At 63.0% G+C, this 11,136-nt stretch overlaps 2 non-coding genes across 2 annotated transcripts; both read left to right on the top strand.

Moving 5' to 3' along the window:
• Window positions 1–464: 464 nt before the first annotated feature.
• On the top strand, window positions 465–583 carry LOC131868877 (5S ribosomal RNA). The gene has a single exon (XR_009367296.1). It is a non-coding gene; the product is annotated as a 5S ribosomal RNA (ribosomal RNA).
• A 7,671-nt stretch (window positions 584–8,254) lies between these two features.
• On the top strand, window positions 8,255–8,373 carry LOC131868876 (5S ribosomal RNA). The gene has a single exon (XR_009367295.1). It is a non-coding gene; the product is annotated as a 5S ribosomal RNA (ribosomal RNA).
• Window positions 8,374–11,136: the final 2,763 nt, after the last annotated feature.

The raw sequence follows: 11,136 nt of genomic DNA, 5'->3' as shown, positions 1-11,136 counted from the left end.
CATTTGTGGTCCTTGGGTCCCATTTTGCATCCCGAAACTTGTGTTTTGGTGCTTGATCCCTATTTTGGGTGCCCACCTTGCACCAAGTGCGCACCCGGGGCAAACCGAGCGCCTTGGTGCACCGGGGCAAGATCGAGCGTGCACCCGAGGCGCCCCGAACATGCACCAAGGTGCACTCGGCCCACATGTGAGCGCAGGTCGTTGCGCCCGAGGTGGTGTGTGGGCACCGCGTTGCAGACGGGACACTGCACGCACACGACGCCCCCTCCAGGTGCACGCACGTAGGCCGGGCCGGGTGCACACCCGACGCCCTAGCAAGGTGCGCGCACCCGGGCAGGGCTCACACTTGGCGAACGGGGCGCACTTCGCGAGGGAGGGTGTGCACCTCGACGGGGGTGGGTGGCCGGGGTGGATTCGCACGTGGGTCGCGGTTTGCTAAGTACACACTGCGACAAGCTCATAACGGGTGCGATCATACCAGCGTTAGTGCACCGGATCCCATCAGAACTCCGCAGTTAAGCGCGCTTGGGCCGGAGTAGTACTGGGATGGGTGACCTCCCGGGAAGTCCCGGTGTTGCACCCTTTTTTAGTTTTTCGCCGGGCGTCGCAATGCTATTTGAATAAACCTTTTGCCCGTTTGCGTTCTCGTCGGGGCCGGGCCGGGCCGGGGTGCGCTGCCCGCACTACCGCGCGCGCGGGGGCGACACCGAGCGCGCACCCGAGGCGCCCCGAGCACACAGGCCACGGTGCAACCCGGGCGTTGTGCGCGCACCCCGGTGCGCCCGAGGTGCTGCGCGCGCACCCAGGTGAAATCGGTGTGCACCTCGGCCAGTGCGCGCTCGGTCGAGTCGCGCACGTTGGCCAAGGTGCACGGTGATGTTTCTTACTCTAAGGTTCCGCACCAGACGCCCGGGACAGGTGAGCGAAGCTGGGCGGGGCCGGGTGCGCGGCCGGGGCAGGTGCACGCAGCTGGAGAGAGCTTTGGAGCACACTTCGGAGCGCACCAATGATGCGCTCCATTCAAAAGTTTCCTGAAAAGGCAAAAAAAGTTGAGATTATAGAATTTCCCACTTGAGAGATTGTAAAAAAAAAAAATTTAAAATGAAGGAAACGCGGGTGCCAAGGTGTGCGCAGCCCAGCCAAGGTGTGCGCACCAAGGCGCCCACCCTGGCGAAGGTGCACGCAAGGTGCGCACCCGAGGCAAACCGGACAATTAACCCAACTTTCGACTTCGCGCGCACCTTGGAGCGCACTTCGGAGCGCTCCTTGGTGCGCACCAATCTTGGGCACCTCGGAGTGCACCATGGCGCCCACCAAGGTGCGCACCCGGGGCAAACCGAGCTCCGACTTCGTGCGCACCTTGGAGCGCACGAAAGGTGCGCACCATGGCGCCCACCAAGGTGCGCAGCCCAGCCAAGGCGTGCGCATCAAGGTGCGCACCCTGGCGAAGGTGCGCACCCGGGGCAAACCGAGCTCCGACTTCGTGCGCACCTTGGAGCGCACAAAAGGTGCGCAACCCAGCCAAGGTGTGCGCACCCCGGTCAAACCGAGCTCCGAATCGTGCGCACCAGAGGTGCACGCCATCGTGCGCACCTTGGAGCACACTTCGGAGCCCTCCTTGGTGCGCGCCGATGTTGCGCACCTCGGAGCGCACCCGGGGAAAACAATGCAATTAACCCGACTTTCGACTTCGTGGGCACCTCGGAGCGCTCTCGGGTTCGCACCTCGGAGCACACCGAGGTGCGCACCTTTGATGCGCTGCCTTCACCAATTTCCAGAAAAGGCAAGAAAACATTGAGAAGGTGTGCGCACCGAGGTGCCCACCCTGGCGAAGGTGCACGCGAGGTGCGCACCCGGGGCAAACCGGGCTCCGACTTCGTGCACGCCATGGTGCCCACCGCGGCGAAGGTGCACGCGAGGTGCGCACCCGGGGCAAACCGGGCTCCGACTTCGTGCACGCCGCACCTTGGAGCACACTTCGGAGCGCTCCTTGGTGCGCACCATGGTGCCCACCAGGGCGCGCAACCCCGCCGAAGGTGCACGCGAGGTGCGCACCCGGGGCAAACCGGGCTCCGACTTCGTGCACGCCGCACCTTGGAGCACACTTCGGAGCGCTCCTTGGTGCGCACCATGGTGCCCACCAGGGCGCGCAACCCCGCCGAAGGTGCACGCGAGGTGCGCACCCGGGGCAAACCGGGCTCCGACTTCGTGCACGCCATGGTGCGCACCGCGGCGAAGGTGCGCACCCGGGGCAAACCGGGCTCCGACTTCGTGCACGCCGCACCTTGGAGCACACTTCGGAGCGCTCCTTGGTGCGCACCAGGGCGCGCAACCCAGCCGAGGTGCCCACCCCGGCGAAGGTGCACGCGAGGTGCGTACCCGGGGCAAACCGGGCTCCGACTTCGTGCACGCCGCACCTTGGAGCACACTTCGGAGCGCTCCTTGGTGCGCACCATGGTGCCCACCAGGCCGCGCAACCCAGCCAAGGTGTGCGCACCAAGGTGCACGCGAGGTGCGCACCCGGGGCAAACCGGGGTCCGACTTCGTGCACGCCGCACCTTGGAGCACACATCGGGGCGCTCCCGGGTTCGCACCGGCGTTGCGCACCGTGGTGGGCACCTCGGAGCACACCAAGGTGGGCAGCGAGGTGCGCACCTTTGATGCGATGCCTTCACTAATTTCCATAAAAGGCAAAAAAAAAACGAGATTTTAAAATTTCCGTTTTGAAAGATAGTGAGAAAAAGGGAATGCTGGTGCCATCTTGAGCCCGCCCTGGTGCGCAGCCCAGCCAAGGTGTGCGCACCAAGGTGCCCACCCTGGCGAAGGTGCGCGCCCGGGCAATTAACCCAACTTCCAACTTCGCGCGCGCCAGGGTGGGAGCGCACCCAACAACCGGGCCTGGGAAGAGCCAATGCGAGAAACCCCACCAAACGCTCTGACAAAAAAAGAGGGGGCGCTCCAGTAACCCCGCTTCGGAGCGCACCCTGGGCAAACCCAGCCAAGGTGCCCACCCCGGCCAAGGTGCAGGCGAGGTGCGCACCCGGGGCAAACCGGGCTCCGACAACGTGCACGCCGCACCTTGGAGCACACTTCGTAGCGCTCCCGGGTGCGCACCTCAGAGCACACCAAGGTGGGCAGCGAGGTGCGCACCTTTGATGCGCTGCCTTCACTAATTTCCAGAAAAGGCAAAAAAAAAAGGAGATTTTAAAATTTCCGTTTTGAAAGATAGTGAAAAAAACGGAACGCGCGTGCCATCTTGAGCCCGCCCTGGTGCGCAGCCCAGGTAAGGTGCCCACCCTGGCAAAGGTGCGCACCCGGGCAATTAACCCTACTTCCGACTTCGTGCGCGCCAGGGTGGCAACCGGGCCTCGGAAGAGCCAATGCGAGAAACCCCACCAAACGCTCCGACAAAAAAAGAGGCGGCGCTCCAATAACCCCGCTTCGGAGCGCAGCCGGGGCAAACCCAGCCAAGGTGCCCACCCCGACGAAGGTGCACGCGAGGTGCGCACCCGGGGCAAACCGGGCTCCGACAACGTGCACGCAGCACCTTGGAGCACACTTCGAAGCACTCCCGGGTGCCCACCGGCGTTGCGCACCGTGGTGGGCAGCGAGGTGCGCACCTTTGATGCGCTGCCTTCACTAATTTCCAGAAAAAGGCAAAAAAAAATGAGATTTTAAAATTTCCGTTTTGAAAGATAGTGAAAAAAAAGGAACGCGGGTGCCATCTTGAGCCCGCCCTGGTGCGCAGCCCAGGCAAGGCATGCGCACCAAGGTGCCCACCCGAGGTGCACACCCGGGGCAAACCGGGCTCCGACTTCGTGCAGGCCGCACCTTGGAGCACACTTCGGAGCGCTCCTTGGTGCGCACCATGGTGCCCACCAGGGCGCGCAACCCAGCCAAGGTCTGCACACTAAGGTGCCCACCCCGGCGAAGGTGCACGCGAGGTGCGCACCCGGGGCAAACCGGGCTCCGACTTCGTGCACGCCATGGTGCCCACCGCGGCGAAGGTGCACGCGAGGTGCGCACCCGGGGCAAACCGGGCTCCGACTTCGTGCACGCCGCACCTTGGAGCACACTTCGGAGCGCTCCTTGGTGCGCACCATGGTGCCCACCAGGGCGCGCAACCCAGCCAAGGTGTGCGCACCAAGGTGCACGCGAGGTGCGCACCCGGGGCAAACCGGGGTCCGACTTCGTGCACGCCGCACCTTGGAGCACACATCGGAGCGCTCCCAGGTTCGCACCAGCGTTGCGCACCTTTGATGCGCTGCCTTCACTAATTTCCAGAAAAGGCAAAAAAAAACGATATTTTAAAATTTCCGTTCTGAAAGATAGTGAAAAAAACGGAACGCGGGTGCCATCTTGAGCCCTTCCTGGTGCGCAGCCCAGGCAAGTTGTGCGCACCAAGGTGCCCACCCTGGCGGAGGTGCGCGCCCGGGGCAAACCGGGCTCCGACTTCGTGCACTGCATGGTGCCCACCAAGGCGCGCAACCCAGCCAAGGTGCCCACCGCAGCGAAGGTGCACGCGAGGTGCACACCCGGGGCAAACCGGGCTCCGACTTCGTGCACGCCGCACCTTGGAGCACACTTCAGAGCGCTCCTTGGTGCGCACCAGGGCGCGCAACCCAGCCGAGGTGCCCACCCCGGCGAAGGTGCACGCGAGGTGCGCACCCGGGGCAAACCGGGCTCCGACTTCGTGCACGCCATGGTGCCCACCGCGGCGAAGGTGCGCACCCGGGGCAAACCGGGCTCCGACTTCGTGCACGCCGCACCTTGGAGCACACTTCGGAGCGCTCCTTGGTGCGCACCATGGTGCCCACCAGGCCGCGCAACCCAGCCAAGGTGTGCGCACCAAGGTGCACGCGAGGTGCGCACCCGGGGCAAACCGGGGTCCGACTTCGTGCACGCCGCACCTTGGAGCACACATCGGGGCGCTCCCGGGTTCGCACCGGCGTTGCGCACCGTGGTGGGCACCTCGGAGCACACCAAGGTGGGCAGCGAGGTGCGCACCTTTGATGCGATGCCTTCACTAATTTCCATAAAAGGCAAAAAAAAAACGAGATTTTAAAATTTCCGTTTTGAAAGATAGTGAGAAAAAGGGAATGCTGGTGCCATCTTGAGCCCGCCCTGGTGCGCAGCCCAGCCAAGGTTTGCGCACCAAGGTGCCCACCCTGGCGAAGGTGCGCGCCCGGGCAATTAACCCAACTTCCAACTTCGCGCGCGCCAGGGTGGGAGCGCACCCAACAACCGGGCCTGGGAAGAGCCAATGCGAGAAACCCCACCAAACTCTCTGACAAAAAAAGAGGGGGCGCTCCAGTAACCCCGCTTCGGAGCGCACCCTGGGCAAACCCAGCCAAGGTGCCCACCCCGGCCAAGGTGCAGGCGAGGTGCGCACCCGGGGCAAACCGGGCTCCGACAACGTGCACGCCGCACCTTGGAGCACACTTCGTAGCGCTCCCGGGTGCGCACCTCAGAGCACACCAAGGTGGGCAGCGAGGTGCGCACCTTTGATGCGCTGCCTTCACTAATTTCCAGAAAAGGCAAAAAAAAAAGGAGATTTTAAAATTTCCGTTTTGAAAGATAGTGAAAAAAACGGAACGCGCGTGCCATCTTGAGCCCGCCCTGGTGCGCAGCCCAGGTAAGGTGCCACCCTGGCAAAGGTGCGCACCCGGGCAATTAACCCTACTTCCGACTTCGTGCGCGCCAGGGTGGCAACCGGGCCTCGGAAGAGCCAATGCGAGAAACCCCACCAAACGCTCCGACAAAAAAAGAGGCGGCGCTCCAATAACCCCGCTTCGGAGCGCAGCCGGGGCAAACCAAGCCAAGGTGCCCACCCCGACGAAGGTGCACGCGAGGTGCGCACCCGGGGCAAACCGGGCTCCGACAACGTGCACGCAGCACCTTGGAGCACACTTCGAAGCACTCCCGGGTGCCCACCGGCGTTGCGCACCGTGGTGGGCAGCGAGGTGCGCACCTTTGATGCGCTGCCTTCACTAATTTCCAGAAAAAGGCAAAAAAAAATGAGATTTTAAAATTTCCGTTTTGAAAGATAGTGAAAAAAAAGGAACGCGGGTGCCATCTTGAGCCCGCCCTGGTGCGCAGCCCAGGCAAGGCATGCGCACCAAGGTGCCCACCCAAGGTGCACACCCGGGGCAAACCGGGCTCCGACTTCGTGCAGGCCGCACCTTGGAGCACACTTCGGAGCGCTCCTTGGTGCGCACCATGGTGCCCACCAGGGCGCACCCGAGGCAAACCGGGCTCCGACTTCGTGCACGCCGCACCTTGGAGCACACATCGGAGCGCTCCCAGGTTCGCACCAGCGTTGCGCACCTTTGATGCGCTGCCTTCACTAATTTCCAGAAAAGGCAAAAAAAAACGATATTTTAAAATTTCCGTTCTGAAAGATAGTGAAAAAAACGGAACGCGGGTGCCATCTTGAGCCCTTCCTGATGCGCAGCCCAGGCAAGTTGTGCGCACCAAGGTGCCCACCCTGGCGGAGGTGCGCGCCCGGGGCAAACCGGGCTCCGACTTCGTGCACTGCATGGTGCCCACCAAGGCGCGCAACCCAGCCAAGGTGCCCACCGCAGCGAAGGTGCACGCGAGGTGCGCACCCGAGGTGCACACCCGGGGCAAACCGGGCTCCGACTTCGTGCACGCCGCACCTTGGAGCACACTTCAGAGCGCTCCTTGGTACGCACCAGGGCGCGCAACCCAGCCAAGGTGCTCACCCCGGCGAAGGTGCACGCGAGGTGCGCACCCGGGGCAAACCGGGCTCGGACTTCGTGCACGCCGCACCTTGGAGCACACATCGGAGCGCTCCCGGGTTCGCACCAGCATTGCGCACCTTTGATGCGCTGCCTTCACTAATTTCCAGAAAAGGCAAAAAAAAGAAAAAAATGAGATTTTAAAATTTCCGTTTTGAAAGATAGTGAAAAAAACGGAACGCGGGTGCCATCTTGAGCCCGCCCTGGTGTGCAGCCCAGGCAAGTTGTGCGCACCAAGGCACCCACCCTGGCCAAGGTGGGTCACGGGGTGGGTCCTAGGGTGGGTAACGGGGTGGGTACTAAGGTGCGTGCCAAGGTGGGTCATAGGGTGGGTGCCAAGGTGGGCACCAGGGTGGGTGTGCACCAACCCTAGCCAGGGTAGGTCACGGGGTGGTTGTCGGGGTGGGCGTCAAGGAGCCAAGGTGGGTGGCAAGTAGCCAAGTTGCGTGCCAAGGTGGGTGTCGGGGTGGGTGCCAAGGATCCAAGGTGGGTGCCAAGGAACCAAGGTGGGTGTCTGGGTGGGTGCCGAGGTGGGAGCCAGGGTGGGTCCCAAGGTGAGTGCAAAGGTGGGTGCCAGGGTCAAGGTGAGTGCCAATGTGGGTTCCAAGGTGCCAGGGTCAGGGTGAGTGCCAATGTGGGTTCAAAGGTGCTAAGTTGGGTGCGAGGTTGGGTGCGAGGGTGGGTGGGTGCCAAGGTGTGCTAGGTGGAAGCCCGGGTGGGTCGGCATCCCATGGGTGTCGAGTTGGGTGCCTGATGGGTGCTTCTTGTCAAGTTTTAGTCGTCGGGACTCATTTCGAGCCTTAGAGGTCGTTTCTTGTCCGGTTGCCCTGTCTTCGACCTGGGAACCCAATTTTGGTCCTCGGGTCCCATTTTTTTTTGTCTCGCATCCCACTTTTGGCCTGTGGCCTTTTCGGGGTCGATTCTCGTTTTGGGCATCAGAGCATGTTTCTTCTCCTAAAACCCAATATTTGTTTATTAAGTCTCGGAACACATTTTTGTTCTCGTGGACCCATCATGGGTCTTGGAACGCATTTGTGGTCCTTGGGTCCCATTTTGCATCCCGAAACTTGTGTTTTGGTGCTTGATCCCTATTTTGGGTGCCCACCTTGCACCAAGTGCGCACCCGGGGCAAACCGAGCGCCTTGGTGCACCGGGGCAAGATCGAGCGTGCACCCGAGGCGCCCCGAACATGCACCAAGGTGCACTCGGCCCACATGTGAGCGCAGGTCGTTGCGCCCGAGGTGGTGTGTGGGCACCGCGTTGCAGACGGGACACTGCACGCACACGACGCCCCCTCCAGGTGCACGCACGTAGGCCGGGCCGGGTGCACACCCGACGCCCTAGCAAGGTGCGCGCACCCGGGCAGGGCTCACACTTGGCGAACGGGGCGCACTTCGCGAGGGAGGGTGTGCACCTCGACGGGGGTGGGTGGCCGGGGTGGATTCGCACGTGGGTCGCGGTTTGCTAAGTACACACTGCGACAAGCTCATAACGGGTGCGATCATACCAGCGTTAGTGCACCGGATCCCATCAGAACTCCGCAGTTAAGCGCGCTTGGGCCGGAGTAGTACTGGGATGGGTGACCTCCCGGGAAGTCCCGGTGTTGCACCCTTTTTTAGTTTTTCGCCGGGCGTCGCAATGCTATTTGAATAAACCTTTTGCCCGTTTGCGTTCTCGTCGGGGCCGGGCCGGGGTGCGCTGCCCGCACTACCGCGCGCGCGGGGGCGACACCGAGCGCGCACCCGAGGCGCCCCGAGCACACAGGCCACGGTGCAACCCGGGCGTTGTGCGCGCACCCCGGTGCGCCCGAGGTGCTGCGCGCGCACCCAGGTGAAATCGGTGTGCACCTCGGCCAGTGCGCGCTCGGTCGAGTCGCGCACGTTGGCCAAGGTGCACGGTGATGTTTCTTACTCTAAGGTTCCGCACCAGACGCCCGGGACAGGTGAGCGAAGCTGGGCGGGGCCGGGTGCGCGGCCGGGGCAGGTGCACGCAGCTGGAGAGAGCTTTGGAGCACACTTCGGAGCGCACCAATGATGCGCTCCATTCAAAAGTTTCCTGAAAAGGCAAAAAAAGTTGAGATTATAGAATTTCCCACTTGAGAGATTGTAAAAAAAAAAAATTTAAAATGAAGGAAACGCGGGTGCCAAGGTGTGCGCAGCCCAGCCAAGGTGTGCGCACCAAGGCGCCCACCCTGGCGAAGGTGCACGCAAGGTGCGCACCCGAGGCAAACCGGACAATTAACCCAACTTTCGACTTCGCGCGCACCTTGGAGCGCACTTCGGAGCGCTCCTTGGTGCGCACCAATCTTGGGCACCTCGGAGTGCACCATGGCGCCCACCAAGGTGCGCACCCGGGGCAAACCGAGCTCCGACTTCGTGCGCACCTTGGAGCGCACGAAAGGTGCGCACCATGGCGCCCACCAAGGTGCGCAGCCCAGCCAAGGCGTGCGCATCAAGGTGCGCACCCTGGCGAAGGTGCGCACCCGGGGCAAACCGAGCTCCGACTTCGTGCGCACCTTGGAGCGCACAAAAGGTGCGCAACCCAGCCAAGGTGTGCGCACCCCGGTCAAACCGAGCTCCGAATCGTGCGCACCAGAGGTGCACGCCATCGTGCGCACCTTGGAGCACACTTCGGAGCCCTCCTTGGTGCGCGCCGATGTTGCGCACCTCGGAGCGCACCCGGGGAAAACAATGCAATTAACCCGACTTTCGACTTCGTGGGCACCTCGGAGCGCTCTCGGGTTCGCACCTCGGAGCACACCGAGGTGCGCACCTTTGATGCGCTGCCTTCACCAATTTCCAGAAAAGGCAAGAAAACATTGAGAAGGTGTGCGCACCGAGGTGCCCACCCTGGCGAAGGTGCACGCGAGGTGCGCACCCGGGGCAAACCGGGCTCCGACTTCGTGCACGCCGCACCTTGGAGCACACTTCGGAGCGCTCCTTGGTGCGCACCAGGGCGCGCAACCCCGCCGAAGGTGCACGCGAGGTGCGCACCCGGGGCAAACCGGGCTCCGACTTCGTGCACGCCATGGTGCGCACCGCGGCGAAGGTGCGCACCCGGGGCAAACCGGGCTCCGACTTCGTGCACGCCGCACCTTGGAGCACACTTCGGAGCGCTCCTTGGTGCGCACCAGGGCGCGCAACCCAGCCGAGGTGCCCACCCCGGCGAAGGTGCACGCGAGGTGCGTACCCGGGGCAAACCGGGCTCCGACTTCGTGCACGCCGCACCTTGGAGCACACTTCGGAGCGCTCCTTGGTGCGCACCATGGTGCCCACCAGGCCGCGCAACCCAGCCAAGGTGTGCGCACCAAGGTGCACGCGAGGTGCGCACCCGGGGCAAACCGGGGTCCGACTTCGTGCACGCCGCACCTTGGAGCACACATCGGGGCGCTCCCGGGTTCGCACCGGCGTTGCGCACCGTGGTGGGCACCTCGGAGCACACCAAGGTGGGCAGCGAGGTGCGCACCTTTGATGCGATGCCTTCACTAATTTCCATAAAAGGCAAAAAAAAAACGAGATTTTAAAATTTCCGTTTTGAAAGATAGTGAGAAAAAGGGAATGCTGGTGCCATCTTGAGCCCGCCCTGGTGCGCAGCCCAGCCAAGGTGTGCGCACCAAGGTGCCCACCCTGGCGAAGGTGCGCGCCCGGGCAATTAACCCAACTTCCAACTTCGCGCGCGCCAGGGTGGGAGCGCACCCAACAACCGGGCCTGGGAAGAGCCAATGCGAGAAACCCCACCAAACGCTCTGACAAAAAAAGAGGGGGCGCTCCAGTAACCCCGCTTCGGAGCGCACCCTGGGCAAACCCAGCCAAGGTGCCCACCCCGGCCAAGGTGCAGGCGAGGTGCGCACCCGGGGCAAACCGGGCTCCGACAACGTGCACGCCGCACCTTGGAGCACACTTCGTAGCGCTCCCGGGTGCGCACCTCAGAGCACACCAAGGTGGGCAGCGAGGTGCGCACCTTTGATGCGCTGCCTTCACTAATTTCCAGAAAAGGCAAAAAAAAAAGGAGATTTTAAAATTTCCGTTTTGAAAGATAGTGAAAAAAACGGAACGCGCGTGCCATCTTGAGCCCGCCCTGGTGCGCAGCCCAGGTAAGGTGCCCACCCTGGCAAAGGTGCGCACCCGGGCAATTAACCCTACTTCCGACTTCGTGCGCGCCAGGGTGGCAACCGGGCCTCGGAAGAGCCAATGCGAGAAACCCCACCAAACGCTCCGACAAAAAAAGAGGCGGCGCTCCAATAACCCCGCTTCGGAGCGCAGCCGGGGCAAACCCAGCCAAGGTGCCCACCCCGACGAAGGTGCACGCGAGGTGCGCACCCGGGGCAAACCGGGCTCCGACAACGTGCACGCAGCACCTTGGAGCACACTTCGAA

Source organism: Cryptomeria japonica, unplaced genomic scaffold, assembly GCF_030272615.1.
Source record: "Cryptomeria japonica unplaced genomic scaffold, Sugi_1.0 HiC_scaffold_222, whole genome shotgun sequence".
Taxonomy (NCBI): domain Eukaryota; kingdom Viridiplantae; phylum Streptophyta; class Pinopsida; order Cupressales; family Cupressaceae; genus Cryptomeria; species Cryptomeria japonica.
Note: the sequence above shows the minus strand (reverse complement) of the source record. Positions and strands in the feature narration are given on the sequence as shown.